This window comes from Protopterus annectens, chromosome 3.part1 (assembly GCF_019279795.1).
Source record: "Protopterus annectens isolate FY-2018-M chromosome 3.part1, PAN1.0, whole genome shotgun sequence".
Taxonomy (NCBI): domain Eukaryota; kingdom Metazoa; phylum Chordata; order Ceratodontiformes; family Protopteridae; genus Protopterus; species Protopterus annectens.
The window spans coordinates 640,256,744-640,282,648 of NC_056732.1; positions in this window are offsets into that span (position 1 = coordinate 640,256,744).

Consider the following 25,905-nt stretch of genomic DNA (forward strand, 5'->3'; position numbering starts at 1 on the left):
CTACACAACAAACACAGTACTTACATTGTCTACATCTACTACAGACAGTCATCTCCCCCACTACACATATGTCTGCAACAGGACAGGTAGCGGCTGCTTACTTGTGGTGTACAAGTGCACCAGCTATACCAGTGCTGTTGGTATAGCATACATGATGCTTGACAGAGTTGGAGTAGGCTTCACTCCCTGTGTTCCACATCAGTATATCAGCATATGCACAGTAACTCCCCCGTCTCTTATATGTTGGGAACAGGTTATCACTGCCAAGTGATACTCATGGGAGACATTTGCCATGTGAGCCTATAACATCATAGGATGCATCCTACCTGACTCCAAGCATTACCTTGCAACACTATAAGGAACCATATTGAAAGGAGGACTGAGTACCACCTTTGTCCCGTCTGTTTGATGGACGACCACTGTCACCCCTTTACATTAAGGTGGGGCATCTCCCACTCAATCATGTGATAGACCCAGCAGTATAACTGGGTTATTCTGCAAGTCCATTGCATAGTTTCAAGTGAGCCCCATTCACAAGAACATGTGCAACCTGGCCACACTCCATTATGCATGCTTAGGCTTTGTCAAGGAAGGTTTCATGTCTGCTACACTCAAGTGACCTCTATGACACAGTCACCAAAGGCATGGACGGGGGGGGGGGTGATAGTGAGGAATGCCTACCTTGGCCTGGACAAACTATGTCACGGTATAACCCACGTGGCCATTATGGATATTACACTCCCAAGTATGTATCAAACCATACTTTACCATAAGGGTAACACACTGATGCACTGACACAACCCACTGATTCCACATAGGGAAATGCACTGCAGTAGTTGACCCATACATAGGGGTGTAACCTGTTGTTCCATGTTTGGGCCTCTGTTATGTGTGATGTACAAATCTGAGGTGCATGTAAGAGCCATTAGCCTATGTTCGACCATGTCTGTGGATGACTACATGCTGTGTGCTGTCACTGGATTCCATAGTGATGGACATCTGCCTAGGAGGGTCTCATACAGATACATGACTGTTGCCAGACACATGGCCTCAGGCCGCATACCAGGACATGCAGTGTGAACCATTAAGTGGAGAGTGGCATCCCCACATATTACCAGAGTACAAACAACATCCTAGGCATGCAGTCAGTTGTGAGTGTGTTGTGGACACAAATCTGTGGCAACATGACATGTCAACACAATTTTGCTTCCATTGTAAGATAAACCTTCTATATGACCCATGTCATACATAAGGGTATGTCATCACAGGACACCAAACTTCCCCGCATTCTCCCCAGTGAGGACCATTAATGTGCATAATTTCCTGTTCATCATTCACATCACACAGCACATGCAGCAGCTGGGACATCATAGAAGTTCCCCACCAGGGAGTATGAGGGCATCAAACATCTACCACACACCGATAGGCTATACGGCCAACTCTCTGCCCAGTTTCGTACATAATCATCATGGGTAACCTCAGTGTGACATGCACGGCAGTCACAGACTCCACATTGCTGGGACTGCTGCATGAGTGCAAGTCATGCTCCACTCTGTTAACACCACACACACACACACACACACACCCACACACACACACACTCACACACACACACACACACACACACACACACACACACACACACACACACACACACACACTCTCCCTTAACCTGGTGTCTGACATGAAGTGGGCTTGTTGGCAGCTCAGATGTGTGACCCACACAATCAGCCTATGGTGGAATGAGCACCTTGTCCACATCAAGCAGGGTAGCTATTTACACCTTTGCAGGCATAGCCTGGATAACTGGATGGTTAACTGCGCATACACCCCTTGGGATACCACATGTGTCCTGTTGAACGAGGGGCATCAGGTGCTGCCTTCCATACACATTGACTAACATTTGGCCTAGGCATATGGCTGCTCAGGGCCCATAGCCTAGTAACCTCATACGGTACCAGGACTACCAGATATGGCCTGAGTGGTATGACACACTGAGTTGTTATGTGTCCACACCCATCACTGTCATTAACTGTTGGGTGTCCTTTATGGGCAACATTCCTGTACCATGTCATCCAGCCTACATCTGAAAAATAGGTGAGTGGTACTACAAGTGCATGTGGACATTCCAGCAACATCTGTGCTACACAATAACTGAGAACAGTGCATATGTGGTGTAGGGTGTCCTCCTCATAGCTATCTGACATCTTCAGTACCCAGATGTTTGTGGAATGTGTATCTGTGCCTGATAGATGTAGACCACCTGCTAGACAAATGTGTATTTCCACACACCAGTTGTACAATAGTGACTGATGTCTGCAGCATTTGGAGAATGTATCTGTGACATGGCAGACCCCTTGGAACACAGTAATGGTACATGAATATGCGGTACTGTATACATTCCATTACATTGTATGCTCAATATGTACACACTGCTGCTAAGCCAAATCCAGTGTCCCCCCACTACTAGCACCTATAACCTGCTGCCCTGCTGCAGGGGGTCACCAGGTATGCTAGCCATAGGTGTCAGACAATCAGATACAGGTGTGGGGTACACAGTGACCTAGCCACAGTACGTCATGAATGGTCAGGGACACATTGAACTAAGCCTGTATGACATTCACAAACTGAGAGATGTCATGTCATATGCCAGCTGTATCCAACAGTACTTGCTGTCAGTACTGTACAAAAGACAATAAAAGTAGCAGTCATATGTGAGCTGACCATTGTTGGGGTGATTCAGGGGCCAGAGCTGTGATCTATGTCACTGCAGACAGAGCCGTAATGGATGGCCATAGGTGCTGGACAGCAGACTAACAGCAACATGTCAGTCCAGACAATATTGTTGAGACCTACTATTTAACTTCTTATTTCCCATGACTGCATCCCCCCATCTGCATTCCATTACATGCTTCATTCAATGACATACCTGGTATAGTGCTGTACTCCTTTGAGAGATGAAATCCAGTTGTATTATCCTAAAGAATTGCAGTCTGTCTTCATGAATAAAGTGTTAGACCTGTTTACCATAGGCAACAGCTTGCCTTTTGTAGGTAATGCTCAAGAACAGGTGATTCTTGTGCACCAGTCTGTTTCTCCCACTTGCTAATTGCATCCAGAGCAGCTGGGTCACCTTTCCATTAGCTAATGGCATGGCAACACAATGCTATAATTAAGGCCTTCATGTAGGCCTTGCCCCTTTTCCTGGCCTGTGAGGAGGACATTATCGCGATGTGGGAGCTACAGCATCCCAGAGGGTAGGTACAAATACTGTCCACTGTTTGGATTTATGTGTTATGTCCACACTTTTGCATGCTATGTCTGGACATCATTAATAGACTTTCAGATTTTGTAGCAGTGTACTGTTGAACAATGTGTGTTGGGGTCAGTAAGGAGACAGGCAGATGTGAGTGTCATACATCCTTTTTATCTGAATGTGCATGCTGCTAGAGTTGATGCTGTTCTGTCAGCTGCATATGTTTGTAGGAGAGACTGTGACACATGTCCCTTTCACATGAGCACCCTCCCAACCCTTGATGTATGGGTGTCGTGTAGACACTCTGTTCCAGGTATTTGGGGGTTTTGTTAGGACTGTAGCATGTGGCTGGACATACTGCTGCATGTGTAGCAGGCTGCAGCTGCTGCATTCTGGCCAGGACTCAGACTAGGGAATGTGAAGACATAGGGAGACAGCAGGCAGTTACTGCCATTAAGGGAGGGGCATCAGCTGTCATGTCATAGTATTGCCTGGTTGATGGTACCTATAACAGTCCAGGTGATGCATGTGCCTCTGGTACATATGTTACATAGTAGTGCCATCTAGACAGTGGTAGGCAACATTTAGAACACATATTCATAATTGTGAAATGTGTCCCAACCTGCAGGCCTTTAACGTGCTAGTGTGGGTGACATTGACTGTGGTGGGAGCAACCACTTTTGCTGGACACTGCATGGCTCATTTATTCCTATGTTGTATTGACATGCATGTAGTTGTTGTGCCACAGACTGGGCTGTGGGCCAGGACTGTGGCTGCCCAGATTTGACACATGCTAGGAATGTAACAGACACATTATGTATAATATATTATTAATATATATTATATATTAATAATGATTATACATTATATATATCATAATATATTATCATATTATATGATAATAATACATATTATATGATATATTACTAATAATATATTATATTATGGCAGGTGTTTTTGTAAGACATATGTGCATGCCTACAATGTGTTACACATGATTGGCATGAACATGTGTGTTCAGATGGGTATGAAGTGTGACACTGAGCTGTCTGTCATGGTTTGTAACCCCAATCTGCACTGCATTGCCAGTATGTCAGCACACAGAATAGATTTTATGACTACCCTGCCATACGTAGGGGGCACAACTGGATTCCTTCAGCAACAGTCTGTGCAGCTGTCAGCTCTACCTGATGTTGTAGACCTCCCATATATCCAGCAGAAATTATTTGTCTGTGTACTGGTTTGTTAGGGTTGCCACCTTTTCAAATACCCAAAGTGGGACAATTGTGGTGCCAACAATAGATTTTACAGGCCAAAACATACCCATGGCCAGTACAAAGGACAGAACGTCACTTTTTTGCCTAAATAACAGCTTATTCTTGTAGCATTTTAGTTGCTTATTCTGTTTCTTATAACATTTAGGTGTTTCAGATACAGAATAACTGTTTTATGCAACTATTACATAAAATATAGGAAATAACTTTGCACTAAAATCTCAGGACATTTGCCATTTTTAAATTTTTTTTGCAGGACACAACTGCTCAAAGAGGGACTGTCCCTCACAAAGTGGGTCAGGTGGTAACCCTAGCCAAAGTACATTGTGATTTGTGTGGGTGTATATAGGAGTAGTGTCACTGGCAATCAGGATATGTTTGTGAAAACATTACTTGGTTTCCAAAGCTCAGTTGGCCTACTGGTGTAATGCATGATGTTCTGCTTGACAAGGTCCTGGGTTCAATACTTGGCAACAGTGTCTTTTTTCCCCTAATGTTACATGACTGTACTGCATGATATATTTCCCAAAGCAGTCCTAGTTCCTCACAGCTGATTTGGCCTAGTGGTGTGTTGCCCTGATTCTAATCCATAGGGTCCTGGGTTTGAGACTTGCCAGCGTTGGTTGTTTTGCTGTTGGGCAGAACAGTGGCTGAATCACATCACATTTTGTGTTGAGGTTTGTCAAAGTGTATCAGTTAGTCATCAACAAAACACTTCAACGTTAGTTATAACAGCATGAATGGGTGTTCTAATTAATGCAGAACCATAGAATTGAATGGAATTGCATAACAAATGGAACACATGCATAAATGGAATAACAATCATTATTGTAACAGCATGCCAATAATAGTTAGGCAACAGGCCAACAACAGTGGAATGCAGCCATTGAAATATATGAACAATTATACAACAGAAGTCCCAACATTACGTTTTGAGAAAAACATACCATTAGTATATAAATAATAATTAGTGATGTAGATAAGGGTTGGAAGGAGACAAAAACATTGCATTACCAACTGTACAGGCTACATTTTTCATAACAGTAATGTTCAATACTCTACAGGTCTGCCCTTACTTTACATCTACCTGTGCCTGTAGCATGTACATACCTGTTAAGCTGTCAACCTGGAATGGTATGGGCCAAGCTGTGAGAACTATAGCTACATACCTACAGGGGAATCATACATGTCAGAGTTACATATATGACTTACAAGGTGTACCCTGCACCGATGTTGTGTGAGTGTGCTACTGGCATACTGCAACTGGATTTATATTTGTGTCCAAGACTATTGGCAACAGTAATCACTAGCCATGACAGCGTGACACTTGACAGACACAGTTTATTAGTATACCCTCCAGTCCCTGGATTCAAACTGTGGTCTGTGTTTGCAAAAATGAGCAGCATATATATTTCATATCACGCTGAGCTACTAGGCCACTGCTGTTGGCTGCTTGACTGATATGTGCCTAAAAGTCACTTGGTAAAGTCTGACCTGGTAATATCAGTAGAGTGTCACAGAAGACTGCAGTGACAGCTGAACATACATTCATGACAGAGATATCTGGTCAACTGTGTATTAATACTTTCAGTGCAGGTGTACATATGTAACCCATACTGGATGTGGATATGTGTGATCTGTACAGATGATAGCAGGGGGGCTGGGTTGCATACCTGACCCATATACATTTGCACATTGTATATTTGCAGTCTCCACCTATTATAGTCTCATACTTGCCTGCATCAGTGTACCTACATTCAGGAATACATATAGCTAAAATGCATAGATTAGCACAAGAAATTACTTTAATACCAAATACCTATCCATCATTGACACCCACTCACCAGCATGGACTATTAGAACCAAAACAAAAGTTGCTCCTTGGCTCTCAAAAGAAACCAGACATAAAATGCTACTGAAAAATAGGGCTTGGACCACTTTGAGGACCACAAAAAAAACATAGATCAACTAAGATATAGACAGCTAAGAAATGAAACAAAAAAAAATCCACCACATTAGACTAGAAAAACTATTACTGTCATCTACAAGAAAAACATCAAATCAAGCCACAAAAGTTTTGGGTAGGTATAAACAAACTCCTTATTCCAGCACAGTCCTCCACTCTTACCCCCTTGGATTCTAACCAAAACCCCCCAGCAGAAATTTCCAATACTTTTAACAGCTTCTTTACAGTAACCATCCAGAACCTAGCTAACCAATTATCCTCTGGATGCCCATATTCTCCGGCCACTATACCCTGCTCCCAACTCCTTTTTAACTTCAAACCAGTTTACACATCTTTGGTCTGAAAATTACTTAAAAAACCAAAGCCTAACACCCTGTTAGCTGATCTCCTACCTGAAGAATATCTACAAAAAGTTGCAGATGCCATAACATACCCCATTACTATCCTGATCAATAGAACTATAACTGAAGCATCCATTCCCTCGGTATGGAAGATATCCCATGTCATCCTACTCCATAAAGAGGGCAGCTCTACTGAACTTTCAAACTATAGACCTATAGCTATTCTGTCACCCTTTGCTAAAATTATGGAAAAATGCATCCACAATCAACTCCTGAACTATCTTATCCATAATAATCTTCTAGCCAACACCCAACATGGCTTTAGACCATTCCATAGTACAAACACAGCCCTCCTCTCCTTCTGTAATGTCATTAACCAACACCGAAACAATAATAAACATTCATCTGCTCTCTTTCTTGATCTTTCAAAAGCCTTTGATATGGTAAACCACCAAATACTCATAAACACTTTGAAATCCATCTCCCTAGAGGACCAGGCCATCCAATGGTTTCAATCATGTCTCAGTGGTAGACAACAGGCTGTACTATGGCAGAGCAAGCTATCCACCCTTTTACCTATCACCCTCGGAGTACCCCAAGGCTCCATTCTAGGTCCACTATTATTTTCCATTTTCATCAGTGATTTGTATAAGGTCATCCCAAATGCAACATGCATTCAATATGCGGATGACTGCACTTTAGTATGCTCTGACACTTCACCTACAGAGTTGCAGATTCTATCCCAAAATACTTTTAACACAGTTGAAAATTGGTTCATTAACCATTGTCTCATGTTAAATCCTAATAAAACAAAAACTGCTGCTTTTCTCCCCCACTCACAGGTCTGCCCCTATAACCTTTACATTAAAATCCAACAACGGCACCATTATTTCCCCAGATTCCTCAACCAAACTGTTAGGAGTTATAATAGATAATAACCTTAAGTTTGATCTGTATATCAATAAAACTATTAAACAGTTAATATAAAACTTGGCTCACTGTATAGGCTCAAGCACTTCCTAACACCATTAGCCATAACTGTAATTGCTCATACACATCTACTCTCCACCCTCCTCTATGCTTCCCCTCTATTTACAAGCCTCAGCAAAACTGACCTTAATAAACTTTCTAGCAGCTATTATCACATTGCTAGATTTGCTACCAATGCAGCCTACAAAACTCATCACTGCCATAACCTAAATCTACTAAGATGGCTTGAACTGCCTAACCTACTTCAGGTTAACCAACTAATAGTTGCACACAAGATCCTTTACCAACCAGATAATACACCCATACATAAAAACCTCATCACCCCCTACAGTAACCTTAGTACATTTCGTTCATCTGAAAGACTACTAGTTCAAACTCTAAAATCCAACAACACAAATGGTAAATCTCTATTTGCTAACTTTGTTGGCAAAACTTGGAATTCTCTTCATACTAATCTTACATCTGAACAATTTCTACCTCAATTCAAGAAAAGTCTGATTCGGTACTTAAAAAAATGATGGCTATGTCTTTGTCTTAATCCAGACTTACTCTAACATCACTCATGTGCACATGGAGGACTTCTGCCTACACTTTATTGTTTCTTAACTTATAAATCCTATGATCTCCATGGATCTACTACCGGGTTAGCCTACTAGGCATTCAGTACCCTATCATTCTGAAAAACACTGTCTAGAATTTTCCATCCAAAATGTAATAATTTGTTTGCGTATCTGTTTTTGTGTTTGTTTACATCTGTGTAAAAAATCCTTTTATTTGTGATTTTTTTGTGTTTTAAACTGTAAAAATGTAACAGTTTGTTGAATGTCTTTTTGGAGCTTTTCTCCCTGGGCCTCCAATGAAAATGGACATGTATACAGTTGGACTATCCTGGTAAACAAATGTAGAATAAATAATAAATAAAGACAATCCTAAAGGGAACACATTATAATACATTACACATTACTATTCAAGGTTCAGATCAAATTACAATGTATCTTGTTTTACAGCTCCACGTCTACACTTTAGTATAATACTTCTTTATCAGCCAAACTTCACTCAGTTCATGGTGTCATAGCCATATTTGCTATGGTGCACCTGACACTTGTATTTCTTTAAGAACAGACCAGAGTAAACACAATAGTTGCTGGAAATAGCTTTATTGAGGGTGACATGACACAGTGGTTTATTACAGTCTACATTCTGACTTCAGTTGTACTGCATATCCTGTAGATGATAAATTAATGTCATTTATTACCTTTACAGTTACAATCACAGTGTACTTTATTACAAGATCCTTAGTATTACTACTGTATATACTTATGTCATTCATACACAGTATTAGTACAGTATTACCTTTATTTCATCAATAGTAGCTTGTTTGATGCCTTCATCTGTATTGCACAGTGGCATTATTCACTTATATCTATGTGGATCTAAGAACACATTTATTGCAGTACACTCAAAACACACTATACCTACTGGCAGTAAACAATGTATACTTAATTATTTATTGTACTATATATTGCAAGGTAGAGCCATACTCAGCGCACTGTCAGCGCATCCTCGGCAGGTGCCCGGCATGGGCATCTGCATTGCGAGTTCTCTCCTCTGCAGCTGTAGGGGGAAAACACACCATTATACTTACCTGTCTATCAAATATTCACGTTAGAATTTGGTAAAGCAATGATTCATATACTTACAAACTGCTGGGGCATTCCAATCCTGAGCATCTTGGATCCATTGGGCCAAGACTGCCCCCTTCCTCCACTTCAGGTCATTATAATGATGATGCCCCTGCTCACCAGTGTGGGGATTCCAGTGGCAGTGGTGAATTCATGTGCCAGATGGTCCCAGGCCTCAGACCTGATTTCAGAGCCCTGGTACTGGACCTGCAGCAGCCTGTTGTCATGGTGTTGAACAAGGAGTCCAGCCATGACGCTGGAATCCAACATGTCCCAGTTCTGTACCCAAAAGCATGCTCCCTCTCCAGCTCCTGCCATAATTCCCGCATGGATCAAACTCCAACAGGTTCCGACTCTATTACTGCCTGTGCAGCTTAAATAAGGCTATTTTGCTGCCCTTTGCCACCATTGGACCATTTTCAAACCTGCTAAGCACAGTTCAGCAGTGTGCAAACCTGCTAAGCTTAGTTGAGCAGTGCTTAAAATGGCAAATGCTTAGCAGTACTTAGTGGTGCACAAATCCACGTAGATCAACTGAAGACTGCTTAGAAGGGGACTGGTTATCAATGCTCAAACTGGCTAAGCAGAGCTATGCATTGCTGAGCATTGCTAAGACAGGTCCTGTTTAAGTATTGCTTAGCTTGGCTTGGCAGTGCTTAGCAAAATTGAGCTGAGGGTAAACAAGACTTTTACATAACACAAATATATATTGCTATTAATTACTCATGATTGATATTTTATTATTATGTGTTTGTATTTTAGTGTAATTACACTACCTTAGTGTGTGACTGAATTGTATTGGACATTTGGGTTTAACTGGAGCTTTTCACCTCATATCCCCACTGACAGTGGGATTCTGAACCCACTGCACTTATCTTGTTGACAAATATCAATAACTAGGGCAATAAAAAAATAGAAATAGAAATTATTTCTGATGTAAAAGCTAAATGGTCTGTATTGGTATTCAAACCATGCACCTACTGCTCATGAAGCTGTGACTATAAACATTCGGCTAACTCAGCTGTGAAGATTTCAGCTATACATTTCTATATAGCTTTCTGTTACATTTAAGCACTGCTGAGCAACTCGCCGTGCTGCACAAACATGCACAGCTATGCTTAAACTTGAAAAAAAACAAGAAAAATAGAAAAAAATAAGAACTACACATAAAAGGAAAAATCACATAGAGACATGTAATTTCCATGCCATACAGCACTCTGGCAGTACAGGGGGTGTGTTATGGACACTGTAACACACCCCCTGTGTAAAATATATATAAATGCTTATGAAAAGTGTCTGAGGACACTTTCTCTACTCTTTTAGTGCTGCACGGCACTTTGACAATGCACGGGATGTGTTACACATCTGCAGGCATTGTAACACACCCCCTAGCAGTGATTCAGTAACCATGTACACAGCTCTCCCTCTGTAGCATGCTTTCATTAATATGCAAGGCACGCTGCCAAGGGGAGCTGTGGACGCAGCCATGGTGGAGGAATTATACTATTCCTACATGAAGTTTATTAAATCAGGGGGTTTAACTTTAGACACAAGCTCTCGCTACCCTTTATCCCACTTTTAACATAAACATCTTCTATGCAACACACTGATGAGGTCATCCTGTCAAAAGTACACGTTCTGTCCCTAGCAGTCAAACTTCTCCTGTGGTGCTTGCTATTATTACTGTGCTCTTTAAAATGTGTAAGTAAATAGGTAGGAGGTTTAAATCTCACAGTGGTGAATTTATTCGTATGGCTTAAATATCAGGGGTGTATAGGTTTCTGAACAGATGCATTATATTTCCTCCCGATCAGGAAAAGAAGAATTTAACCAGGGGCAGGATTCCCCATGCCATTTTCCCAATTTTACCTCAAACGTTGCTTGCAACACATTGATTAGGTCATGCTTTATAAGTGCATTCCCTCCCCTTAAGTGTCAGACTTCTCCTGTGTTACTTTTGGCTAAGACTGTGTTATCTAGATTGTGTAACTAGAAAGGTAGAGGGTTCAAATCCAACATTGATTGAATAGTGTGACTGTATTTACTGTCATGTACAGCTGGCTCTGTGACAACACAACTTATGTAATCTTCCACTTTGGAGACATATTTTTACTGTCACAGGGCTACCCTATAAACTTCTATTATCCCCAGGCAATGCACAGTTTTGGAAACACAATGATTATTTCATGCTTTCAAAAACAAACTACATCACAGTTGCAGTATGAGTTATCCTGTGGTGCTGCTGTTGATACTGTGCCATACTGTGTAATAAATAGATCACCATGCAACTGTCTGTAGGACATTGCATACTAGAATAAGGTTTTGAGCTGTTAGACAAACGGCACTTCAAACCCAGAAAATCGACAAAAAAGACAAATCCAAACCAGGGCACAGAACCAAGTTGTAGTCAAGTGAATTTAATCCAAGTAGAAATGAACCACGAACCACTGATATACAATAAATTTAAGCGCTTTTTGTCTGACCAGTAACAGACTTCTTCAGAAAATAAAATAAAATAAAATAAATCAGACAAGGAGTGCTTAATTTATATCAAAAAGTGCGGGAAAATACAATTAATATTTAAAGATATAAACAATAAAAATTGATAAAATTAATTGTTATAAATGAATACAGATGAATTAATATTATGTACTAAATATATAAAAAACCTACAGTTTTTTTAAAAAGAAATGCTTATAATTCATCTCATAAGACTATTTAATTTTAAAATACTCGCTATAGAGCAAAATTCATTAATGCCTGGAAAGTTACTAGCATTCAGTTTTATCTGCCACAAGAGCTCTAGTTCTTCCAGTTTAAAAGAAGCTGGTCCGCCTCTCACATCCTGAATGTACTGATCTATAACTATGAATTTAAATCTATGGTCACAAAATGAATTAATGTGCTTGGCTAGGGCATTGTCCAGTTTTTTGTGGGTGATTGCATACTGGTGCTCATAAATTCTGTCACGCAGTCGGCGCCGGTTTTACCGACATAAAATGCGTGACAGTGAGTACATTTGGCTAGGTAAACCACAAATCTAGTATTACAGTTATACTTTCCTTTCAACTTAAAACAATTACCATTAATAGAAAATTGATTAGTACTATCCACATGTTTACACTGGTTGCAGTTCTCACATTTAAACATTCCAGTACGTAAGGGGATGAACTTTTTGCTTTTTTCAACAATACTCTTAATATTTCTACCCTTCCTAAATGTCACAAGAGGTCTATTACCCAACAATTCAAAAATAGTGGAATTGTTTCTTAACAAATCCCAGTTTTTGGACAAAATATCTACAATAAATTTAGATTGGGCGCTATATGCTGTAGTGAAGGATCGCTGGAAATCACTAACTTGTGGTGCACTAGTAGCCTCACTAAATAGGCTGTCACCCTGTAGTGTGAGAGTATCAGGAATCGAAAGTTCTGTAGAACGAACTTGTAGCAACGGAGAAAATAATCTAATTTCTCTCTTGTTTTTAACTTCACTTATTAAATCGTCAACTAAGCGTTCTGGGTAACCTCGGTGGAGGAACATATGTTTCAAGATTCTGGTTTCATTGTAAAAATCCTCGTCTAGAGTACAAATACGAGATGCCCTCACGAGTTGGCCCTTTACGACAGATCTTTTCTGATGGAATGGGTGGCAGCTTGAAAAATGTAATAAGGAATTTGAGTATGTTGGTTTTCTATAAACTTGACCTGTAAAACAGTGTAGTTCTAAGTTTTTAACCAACCAGATGTCCAAGTAAGCTATAGAATAGTCACTAAAAGAGTGAGTGAATTTTAAAAATTCAGTAGTGGAATTAAAGCTGTCAACCATAGTATTAGCCAAGTGTTCATCACCATTAAACAGAATAAAAATATCATCTAAATAACGAGTGTAATAGATGATATTTCCAAAATAAGGGGAAGGAAAAACAAAATCTGTTTCCCATTGAGCCATTACAAGGTTCGCCACACTTGCTCCACATGGCGAACCCATGGCTAAACCAACCTTTTGTAGGTAAAATTTGTCATTGAACAAAAAATAATTGTTAGTTAAAATTAAATCAAGTAATTCCACTACTAGTGTAATAGTTGATGTTAAAGCTTCATGTTTTTTCATAATCTGAGCCACCCATTCCAACGCTGTATCATGAGGGATACACGTGTAAAGATCTTTGACGTCTATAGTTAAAAAATTGTACTCATTATTAAAGGGCAATTCATTATTTTCTAGACAGGAAAGACCAAGAGTCTTTACAAATGTGGGATTCGAGGGCAACATACCTCTGTAAAATATTGTCTACCACTTTTGAAATGGCATAAGTTGGTGAACCCCTCCCGTCTATTAAAGGCCGCATGGGAGGATTTCTGATATCCTTATGGATTTTTGGTATTCCAAACAATGTTGGAAACCTAGGGAAAGTTGTGCAAGTGAAATCCAATAATGCCTGATCAATGCGTCCTTCAATGAATAAGTCGTTTTGAGCTGGTTTTGAGCTGGTCTGCATACGTCTTGTTTACTCCCTGTATTCTTTTTGTGAGGAACCTCTGTGGTCTCTCAAGCTGTTGCAAGTGCCTGATCAAGTGCATGCTAAAGTGTGCATTACAGTTGATGATTGGTCTGATGAGAGCAGAGTATAGTAGAACAATGACTTCATTGGACTTGGATATCTGGAGCTTACTTATAAGTTGTGCAGCATAGATTGACTTTTTCACCACAGTGGACATGTAGTGGTCAAAGATTGGGTTACTGTTAATGTGTTCTGAGATCCCTGACCATTGGGTCTGCTTTTATGGTATGTTATCAGTGTGGTAATTTCCACTGGTGGCCATCTTACCAAAGGATACAATTATGCATTTTTTCACACTGAGTTTTATTTGTTGGCTCTCATACCAGTTGTTTGTGTCAAGCTACCTTGAAGGGTATCTATGTCTTTTGAGGATTCATTGACTATGTCTAGTTTGCGGTCATCTGCAAACTTGAGGCTCTTGACATTTGCCTTGACTTCAGAGAAGAAGATGCCAAAAAAGGAAATCCCCCAGCATTGATCGCTGTGGGGCTCTGCCAGTGACTAGCCTCTTTGTAAAGGTGGACTCCCCATCCAAACTTTTTGTGTACTATCATTGAGCTAGTTTGCTCTCCATCAGGTGACATATGTGTCTGTGTCTATTTTTTTAAGATTATGTACAATGTCAAAGTGAATTATGTCAAATACTTTAACCAGGTCGAGAGTAGGCAATTTGCATAGTTTTATTACCCATATGCATAGCTTTAGTGACCTAATTGAAGAATTCTACCAGGTTAGGTTAGCATGACCTATGTTTGACAAAAGTGAAATGGGTAGTGTCCTGTGTCTACAGATTTCTTATGTCATTGTTTATTAGAGTCAAAATATTTCTTTGCATGGCTTTGTACATGAGAATTGTCAGACTTATGGGTCTGTGGAAGTTCCCAACTTGTGTCGTGGGATAACTGTTGCCTTCTTCCATTTGCTCTGTCTGGAGGCAGTAGTTAAATGGAGATTCTAGATGGCCTGACAGGATATGCTTCATGCTATTTAGGAGGCATCCTGGAATATTGTCAGGACCCATAGAAGCAGTGTTCTTGGCCTTAGACAGTGCAGCGAGGACCTGTTCCCTAGTGATAGTTGATGGAGAAATGGTGGAGGGCATCTCCTGGGGGTGATAGTAGAGTCCAGATGGAGCTAAATTTATTGGTCAGCAAATTTGTTATATCCTCTGGCTCTGCATATGTGTTTCCATTCACCATTAGTTCAACACATTAATGGGCATTGCCTTTAAGGCTGCATACATAACTGAAGAAAAGCCTTATGATTATCCATTGCTGTGGAGGCTTTTTGTATCTCCAATTTGGCTTTGATGGACAGTATAAGTCCACTGAGTTGCTTGTTCAGATTGATGAGGGTGTTTTTACCTTGTTGGGCAATACTCTTCCTGTTTTTGGTAATGGTTTCCTTTCTTTTGTTATACAACTTATTTAAACTTGAATTCTACCATGGTGATTTGTTTTTGGAGGTTGTCCTATGTTTATTTCTCATAGGCACAGCTGTCTCTATGCAGCTATTCACATGACTGCACAGGGTTATGTGAATAATTCCATATAGGCAGCTGTACTATTAGTGTTTGGGGGGCTTGGAATTTTGCTAGACTGTCGCTTAAAAGGAGTTAGTTAGCATTGTAATAGTTTTTAAAAGTTCCGAAGTTAACTAAGATCCCTTGCTCAATATGAAATACGTTCAATATGCATTATGTTGTGCAGACTGCTTAACAAGCACATTTGTAATGGGTATCATTCTTCTATGTAATAGTAGGAACCGATTTCTAATTTTAGTTTTGAGGGGGTGTATTGCTGTTTGTTGGAATTTTGTGTGTAGCTAATGTGTTGTGTGTAATGTTTTTGGTCATTCTGAGGATTTGGCACTTAGGTAAACAATATGTTGCCTTATGTCAGTTATAGCCACATGTGCTTGTGCTGTGATGTGAGTGTGATTATTTTGCTCTTCTGTTTTTACTGATCTATTTGCTTTATTTATTTATTTAATTTATTTTTTTATTTTTCTGGATTTTTTTAATGGCTTTATTTTCTTATTATGAATTCCTGCTAGTGGCACATTAGGCATTCCATCATCATGGATGCAGATGTACTTAAACTATTCCTTGATTTTAGTTAATTAATTAATTAATTAATTAATTAATTAATTAATTAATTAATTGTGCACACTATTGCTGTCTTAAGCACTCTGTTGTCATGCATTTCTAATGTGCTTAATGTCTCATAACTTTATTAATGGGGTAAATCATATTCAGTCAACACCCAAGCCAACTGTTTACATATTCAGGCTCAACCTGAGCATCTGGAATTAGGCTGCGTTAATAGTTGATGTACTTTTCATATAACATTTCTGGTTGATAGAATGCAATTATATTTATAGCCTTTTAGTATAAGGATGACATATACATAAAAAATAGACCTGTTTAGAAGTTAGACATTGAAAGCATTACCAGTTTTATATCCCATGACTAAGCAATTTACAGAGAAGTAGTATAATCCGATCCATAGTTCATAACAAAATAATATTATGTCTGTGTCTAATGTTAATGATCTATGATCTCCTTATGTCTGCAACTCCCATCCTCATGAACCTACAATCTGCATTAATCTCACAACCAGAACAAACTTAAAATAAAATCCCCAGATTTGCAACAAACCAGCTTTACAGATCTCACCACTGCATTGCATTACAACTACTGCAATGGCCAGAATTCCCCCACAAACTTCTTACAGCACAACTACAAACCACACACTCCATCCTATACAAACCTACTGCTTGCCCCTCCCCATCTACACTAGTTTCCTTCTACATCCCCACCAGATCTCTCAGAAGCTCTGAACAACAACTTCTTGACATACATAAACCCAACAGAAACATAGGTAAACTTCTCTACAACTACAATGTGACTCTAGCTTGGAACAAACTACCTAACTACATTAGAAATACTTCAAATACAGCACAATTTAAAAAATCAACTAAAACTCTTTTTAAGCTCATGGATCTGTCCTTGCTAGGAACCTACTTAAACCCTCTCATCCTTCCAATCTTATCTCACGCCATTCCACTCACTTCTCTCCCTCTCTTACAACTTCACGGTTACTATGCCTATCTATCTCCCATAATAGGTAGCTTTACTAAACTAGTAATGTCACTACTAAGTATCCATTGTATCTATTGACAATGTAATTATGTATGTATGTATTGCATTCTATTTTTGTTGTTACTGAAACTCTTAGAGTTCATTGACTCCTTCTGCCTCTATCTTTTACTTTCCTTGACTCATTCCATAAACATATACTGTATACTTTCAAAGATGCCCTTTCTTTCAGTTGTAATTTTTGAAACTGTATTTGTATACTCAATCTTTTGTTTCTTTTGTATACACCTGGTTGTACTACTCACTCTAACTACTATGTATAACTTAGAATACATAATTCTATGCTACTATGACTTTATGTAAGTAACTATCCTGTAGCTTTTCTCCTCAGGTCTCCACTGACAATGGGCTTCTAGCTCAGCTGGGCCAACCCAGTTAACAAATGTCAAATAAATAAATAAATAAATAAATTAAATTAAATAAACTAACTTTGAGGACCATAGATGATCTATAGTTGAAAATTAGGCTGTAGGTATACTGATACATCTTGGTCAAGTTTACATGTTAGCAATAATAAATCAAAATTGCATTGGGAACAATGGTGAAAGTTGATTTAGCTGAAACCAAGTAAGTGTGGAGATTAAGTGTAAGATGATTGTGGAAAGTCAAAGAGTCCTTAGGTGAGAAAAAGTAAATAGATATGTAGGCAGGGGCTAGGACACATGGTGAGAGAGTGTAGGAAAGTCAGAGAACAGGTATGAACACGGAAAGATTATATTGCTGAAAAAATATGGTATTCATAGAGTGAAAATTATGATTGACCAACTAATTGGTAAGTGGTAAGTAATAAAAAGGTGAAACCAGGTGGATAAAAAGATTTAGTGGTAAGAAGGAAGGGAAGATAGGGTTTGGGATGATATATTTGATTGATATGTTGTAGTTTAAAAATGTTTAGTCTAACAAGAGTTGTCAAGGTTAGTCTTATTTGCAGATTATTTTATATATATCTATATATATCTATATATATATATATATATATATATATATATATATATATATATATATATATATATATATATATATATATATATATATATATATATATATATATATATATATATGGATTCACTTCATAACACTGAAAGCTCAAAACACTGAAAATGAGAAAACTTCATAATATAGAAGACCAAAACACTGAAACTTCAAAACACCGAAAATTCAAAACACTGAAACTCAAAACACTGAAATTCAAAACACTGAAAGTCAAAACACTGAAAACACATATAATGCATACACTGAGTTTAAACTACATAAATCATAGCACTTTCCACCAAGTGTAAGCAGGGGGGCAAGCCCCACTGCACTCCCCATGTGGGGGGATGCACCTCCCGTAACCCTGCTACTTAAATATATCAACTCCAAGATTGCACTTAGTGTAGTGACATGCACTCTTGGAATTGATATATATAAGTAGCAAAGGGTGTGTGGGGCACAGCCCCCCACATGGGGGGGTGCAGGGGGGCTTGCCCACCTGCTTACACTTGGTGAAAAGTGCTATGACTTATGCTGCTTAAATTCAGTATATGTATGATATGTCCTTTCAGTGTTTTGAGTTTCAGTGTGAATCTATATATATATATATATATATATATATATATATATATATATATGTATATATATATATACATATATATATATATATATATATATATATATATATTTACCTTTACATGAGTGAATTGCATTCAGGCGAATGCAATATATGCGAAAGTACATTTTCAAAAACTGAGAAACTCTAATTTAAAATATGCGAAAGACTAAAGGTCGAATGCGGCTTAACATTCGCACATTTGACATTCGCATAACAGCAGTATGACCTTAATTACTGTTGCATATGTAAATACATAATTTCCGCATGCTGTATTACATTTTAGTGTACTCCTTGGAGTTGGTGCAAGTTGAATGTGTGGAATCCCTCATTTAGGAGTAATAAGTGAACTGGACAACCGTTGAAATATGCAAGCATGAAGCTGTGTAGAGAGTCTGCTTCACGGACTAGTTAGTTAAGGTTACCTGCCCCTCATATCGGAAAGAAACATGTAGTATGAATTAAGCATTAGAACTGACATGTGTTGTTGAATGAAGAAATATATTATGTAACAAGACTGAAAAGTATAATAGGATCAATGTATGGCAGGACAAATGCTGTTATACGTGTACTGTAAGTGATATTATGTCTGAGGTAGTGATGTTCCTACAGAATAGTGAGTGTGATGTTAAATATTTGGCAGGTTTAGGAAAGGTGAATCACAGGAATATGTGCCTGGCACAATGAATACTGTGTACAGTACAAGCAAGACGCAAAAGGGATGGGAATTACTAATAGTAGATGGTTATCAGTACTACCAGGAGAAGAGTGTACAGGTTAAGCAGTACTGGTGTTGTACACGTAAGACCAAAGAAAGATGTAAGGGTAGATATGTAACGGAATCTGACATAAATGGTTATAGACTACTTAATAGCAATCCCCATTACCATGCACCTGATGTGTTACAAGGTGAGGTAATGAGAGTGAATGATCATCTTAAACATCGTGCCGAACAATCTGTAGAAGACCCTTGCAAGATAGTTGCAGAAGTGCTAGCCAGTAAATCTGCAGATGTGGTAAATGAATTACCAAACACTAGTGCCCTGAAACAAAGCTTTGGGAGGCAGAGGTACAAGCAAAAGGTGGCCATGTCTTAGGATTTCCATTCCCTGAGGGAGTTGACAGCAGAAATCCTACCATTGAAGAGTGGGTCATTTGTAATAAAACAAAGACAGCAATGTTGTTGTGATCACTACAATAGACAATTTGAGTATGATGTGTGAGTCAGAATATATAATGGCAGATGGTACCTTTCCTATCAGCACAACTGAATGCCGACAAATATATACTTTACATTGTGCACTGAATGGCGGTGACAGTAAAAAGGTGGTACCTGTAGTGTATGGGATTCTGCCCAGTAAATCGGAAGAGTGTTATGACACCTTTTGGAGTTTAATACTGGAATTGTGCAATGAACATGATCTTAGACTTCTGCCTAACATGGTTTTGACAGATTTCGAATGTGCAGCGGTTAATTCTATTAGGAAGCATCTACCCAACACCTTAGCCAAGGGCTGCTGGTTTCATTTCTGTCAGATAGTGTGGAGGAACATTCAAAAATTGCACTTGGCAGGGAACTTTGGTAGTAATCTGTCCTTCTCTATGTTATTCAAGGAAATACTTGCATTAGAGTTTGTAGCACCCGCAAATATTAACAGTACCTTTGCAGAAATAGAAGCTGACATGAAAGAAGAGGGACAGCCACTGTGTACCTTTTTTAAGGAAACCTACATCTATGGCAAGCCACATAGGTATGGTATGTGTGGGAATGCATCAGAGAGATTGCCCCCTTTGTTTGATAGCTTCTTCTGGAACCAACATGATACTTGTGGAATGGGATACCCTCATAGTCAGAATGCAGTAGAGGGATGGCGCTGGAGACTACGTAGTCTTATAGGGAAGAAGACGCTGTACCTGCTTGATATTTTACATGCGGTACAGCTGAACCAGAATCATGTGGATGATCTAAGGTGTAGGCACTTGCTATGTCTGCCTCCCTCCCCAAAAAGAAGAAGACTGCTTGACAAGGAATCTATCTTTAGTAAGTTTCTGGCTAAAAGAAATGAATTCAATGCTAGGGGATTTGTCAAGTTGGTTGTCAAATATTGCTCTTTTTCATAGGAATACAGCCATTGCTATACTGTACATGTAAGGGACATTATTTCCTGGTGATGTCATGGATATATTCCTCAGATAACAGCATATCTAATCTGTGAATGGCTGCTTTGGGACCATGGGACATTTTTGTCGAGCACTCATTGAACATTTACATTTCTTACAAGGTTTGGTTGAATTTGTTTGTTTGGAAGCACAGGAATTTGGGTACAGTGGTGCAGTTCGAAAAATGTCAAGAAAAAATCCACTTAATGATTTTCGACATTTTTCAAAATTCGCACTTTCATTTTCGCTATTCCGAGCCGTACATATGATAGTTCGCACTTGCCAGCTTCACTCATATGAAGGTAAACTCTCTCTCTCTCTCTCTATATATATATATATGTATATATATATATATATATAATTATATATATATATATATATATATATATATATACTCATATATATATATATATATATATATATATATATATATATATATATATATATACTCATATTACAAGAGTGACATTTTCTATTAAGTCTCATAGGGATATAAAAGAAATACACTTACTTTCTTGATGAAAATGCTTTTGAAGGAGATTTCTAAATTGTGCAAAATTGTTGGCATTTTGTCATTTTGGGAAAATTTGTTCCAAGTGATGGGCAAAATTTCGTAAAGGAATGTTTTTGACCGACTGTTAGAGTACAGGCATAGCTGAATTTCAAAACTCTTTAGTGCTGGGTAAAACACTTCATTGAGCAGTTACTCCATGTGTGAGTCTGAAAGGTCTGGCAGTCCCTATTTAGCATAAGTTAATGGAGATTGACAGAGACCTATGCTTGCCTAAGAAATAAGACTAGATCTTGCTACAGAAACTAAGTCTGCCTTGTATATTGGCAGGAGAAGTCCATTCAAGTTAAATGGACAGGTTGATGAAGTAGCAGCAACATCTTTATGTGTGACTATGTATAGTAGGCAGAAAATGCTGGGAAGCAGACTGCCTGCAGTGCCTATTTCCACATACAGATAAAGCTGCACTACTTGTATCAGGAATTGAGAAGGGGAGAGCCTGAAACCACTAGCATGTGGAAGTCTGCAGTGTGAGCCATACCCTGAACGTGTGTCAGGCAAGCTAATAGATATAATTCACTTGTGAGCTAGTGGATCTTCATACCCATACATTTTCTTTGAAGGGGGAATGCAGGCGTAAATACCAAATTGGCAATCATGGCTTCATTTACTAATCCACCCTACAGGTGGAGCTATTACACTGGATGACCTCACATTCATGCTGTCTCACCTGTATATCAGATGTGGTATTGCAGACAAGTTCTGTACCTGCAATACTAGGTCAGACATACAGATGGAGGTGTTTTGTCCAAGAACCTTAGGGAATCTCAGGCTTTGCTTGGAATAGGTGATAAGATTCATTAACATAGACTGCTATTGAATTTTATAATCTATTCAGGACATAGCAGTACTCCATTTAATTCAACACCTTGACATTGTGAAGTAATGAGTACAACCCCTCAGCATGATATTATCCAACTGGGTGGGGTGGATGGCCAATTCAGTGTAGTGAGAGTGAATAGTCTCTACTGTCCTGCTCTGCCTACTCAGGGATTTTGAAATATAAGTGAGGGCGCTTTGTGGAATATGATTCCATCTGGTATTCTAAGTGGGTAATTTTAGCTTGTTTATGTATGTTATGCTTGTTTGTTGTGCAATTTAAAGCTAATTAATTCATAGGTCAGTGTGCATACACCTAGTGAAAACCCCAGCAAACTCCTATAACAACAATTTATTTGTATTATATTCTAACAGATATGTGTCTTCTAATATCTACAGCTCTCTAAATAAACAAGTGAATTAGGCGGAAAACAGAGTTAAAATACAATAGCATGACCAGAGCATAAAATTAAGCCCCTCCCTACTTTTCTTATATTCATTTCAAACCATACTCACTGCAATACTGCCTGTTGCAATTAACTTGGGTGTATCTTAGAAATAATATAGCAGCTTGTGTTACTTCCTTTAAAATTATCAGGACTTGTCTTGCCTCCTGTATCTCTGCAGTTTTATAGATTATTTTCCTGGTACTCACGCCACCATGGGCCAACAGACTCTGTTCAGCTGTTTCTATGCTTGGGCTTCACTCTGCTCCCCTACTCTACCCCCACTTCCTCCCACCCCACTACATCTAAACCTATACCTCTGTTAACTCTACCTCCTCTACTCATCCTCCTATCATGTGCTTAACTGCACTAACCAATCACAAACCGATCTTGTTATACCATCTCCACCCACTTATGTTCTAAATTCCTTCTCAAATCTTACTCTGCTCCCTCCCCATGAAAACCTACTTATTCTCCATATTGTTATCACTGCTCATTACCTCACCTCACCATACTGTAAGATTTTTACAACACCAACCATGCAGTTTCTTTCCTGTATCACCTTATTCATATTCCTCCTCTCGTTAATAACATTCCCCACCATCAGAAATAATAAATAAGCACACCACAACCATTACTTCATCCTCACCTATCAACCATCTTCCCACTAACTACTCTAAAATCACTTCAATATTATTTGCCATAACTCCATTCCAGTGTTGTAACCCAAAAATACTAAAAAGTGCAGGTCTCAATGTCAAGGTACTGTAATATGTTTATCCACCTCTACTAAAATGCCATAATAAACCATCTTTCTCCACCATCAATCAATGTGGTAACATCCACCCCAACCCAGGTCCTAACAAAAACACAAACCAAAGAATACACCCTAAAAGTTTAAAAATAGTTATGCTAAACATTAGAAGCATACACACCCAGATATCCTAGCCAAAGCAGAGACTTTGCTAAAACTTGAAATAAAAGGTGGTAAAATACTACTATGTAGTTATAATATTATTAGGCATAACAGAACACATTAAAAAGTAGTGGAATAGCTATCATCTTCCCAAATATGCTCACAGTAACTCCCTGTAGAACAGGCACAATCCCCAAATTTGGAAAAGCAGAAATCTTAATCTCATTCATTAAACTTAATAGAGCCAAGAGCATATGCAGTGCTGCGCCATATATCCCTCCCAGGACAGAACATTCCAATACTTGGAAACATACTGCACTGGATAGCAGATGCAATCACACATGAAATTATCCTCCTGAGTGATGCAAGCATTGGCTGGCAGCATTTAACTGCAAATTCAGCAATCAACAGCATGAACCTCTTTGAATTCACTCAGCTTATTAATACACCAACAAAATATGGCAAAATAACTCAACAATCTATCCTGGACTGGATTCTGATTACTATCCCAACTAATATTACTTCCTCGGGAACCCTCCCTGATGCACCTAAGTACCACCTACCAGCTTATACCCACAGGAATATTACACAGCTAACAAAGGAGCAAAGCTGAAAACTACCCATAATCTCTCCAATTTATCCAAAGAGGCTTTCAATGAAGATATAAAAGTGTCCATCCTAAAAAGACACACAATACATGATACAGCTGAATCCTTCAGTGTGGTATGTCTAAATATTTTTAACACCTTAGCCCCACAGAGTACAAAAAGAATTAAAAGCAACAATACCCCATGGCTTATCAACCAATGAAAACTCCTTATGAAACAAAGAACAGATTAACTGGCAAATGAATAGAAATGACAAAGGTCAATACATACTTCATAGAATGTATAGCCAACTTAACCTCAGCCTCACCTAACACAACTCATTCCATGCAGCTTACTTCCCCCACCTTCAAAAAACTCATCTAATTGCAACCTCTCCAATAAACACATAGACAACTCCACCCACTTTACTATTCTATAACTCTCATAAAAAAGCTTTCACATAAACTAAAACTTTGTTTCTCCTCGACCAACAACTTTCCTCTGGAATACCTAAATTTAGCTGCAGATGTAATAGCATACCCAATCAGCACTCTTACTAGTAGATCAATTACATAATCCTGTGTCCCTAACTTATGGAAAGTGGCACATATTGTCTCTTTACATAATGGAGATAATTCCACTGACATTAAACATTTTTGTCCCAGCGCCGTCTCCCTTTTTTAAAATCCTTGAAAGATGTATACATCAATTCCTCCACTATGTCTTACAAAATAAGCTAATCACTAATACGCCACATGGATTTTGGCCATACCATAGCACCTCCACTGCATTGCTGTTATTTACAGACACTGTTAATAAAGCTCACAACTCAAATAAACATGTATCTAGAGTATTTCTTGATCTATCAAAAGCCTTTGACATAGTCTGCCACAGTAAACTCTTCAATCAACTTTCCACCCTAGGTCTATCATCTGCATTTCTTAAATGTTTCTCCAGCTAAATTGCCAACAGGCAACAAGCTGTAAAAAGGTAAGGGCCCATTTCTGCATACCTTCCCACTTCCAAAGGAGTCCCACAAGACTCCATCCTTGGCCCTCTACTATTCAATAGTTTTATCAATAATCTTACATTCATCTTCTTGTGAAGGCACCTTGATTCAATATGCAGATGATTCTACCATCATCTGCTCTTCAAACACCGTACCTCACCTCCAAGAAATCAATGAATAAGCTGTTATCTCAATTGAAACCTGGCTTACAAAAAGCCCAACTCTTAATCAACCCCCCAAAATAAACTCCTCTTCTTTACCCCAAAAACACACACCCCAAAGTATCTTTTAAAATCATTTTGGAAAAGGGCAGCGAAATTGAATTAATTCACCATACCAAATTATTACGAGTCATAATAGATGATAATCAAATTTGACCTCCACATCTGAAGCCATATCAGGAAAAGCCATCAAAAACTATCCATGCAATACAGAAACAAACATTTTCTGAGCACACACACACCAATTACTCTAGCCAAAACCTAGGCTCTACCCTCCCTACTCTATGCAGTCCCAACTCTTACCAATTTACAATCATCCATAAAAACAAACTTAAAAAGCATCTGCAACAAAAAT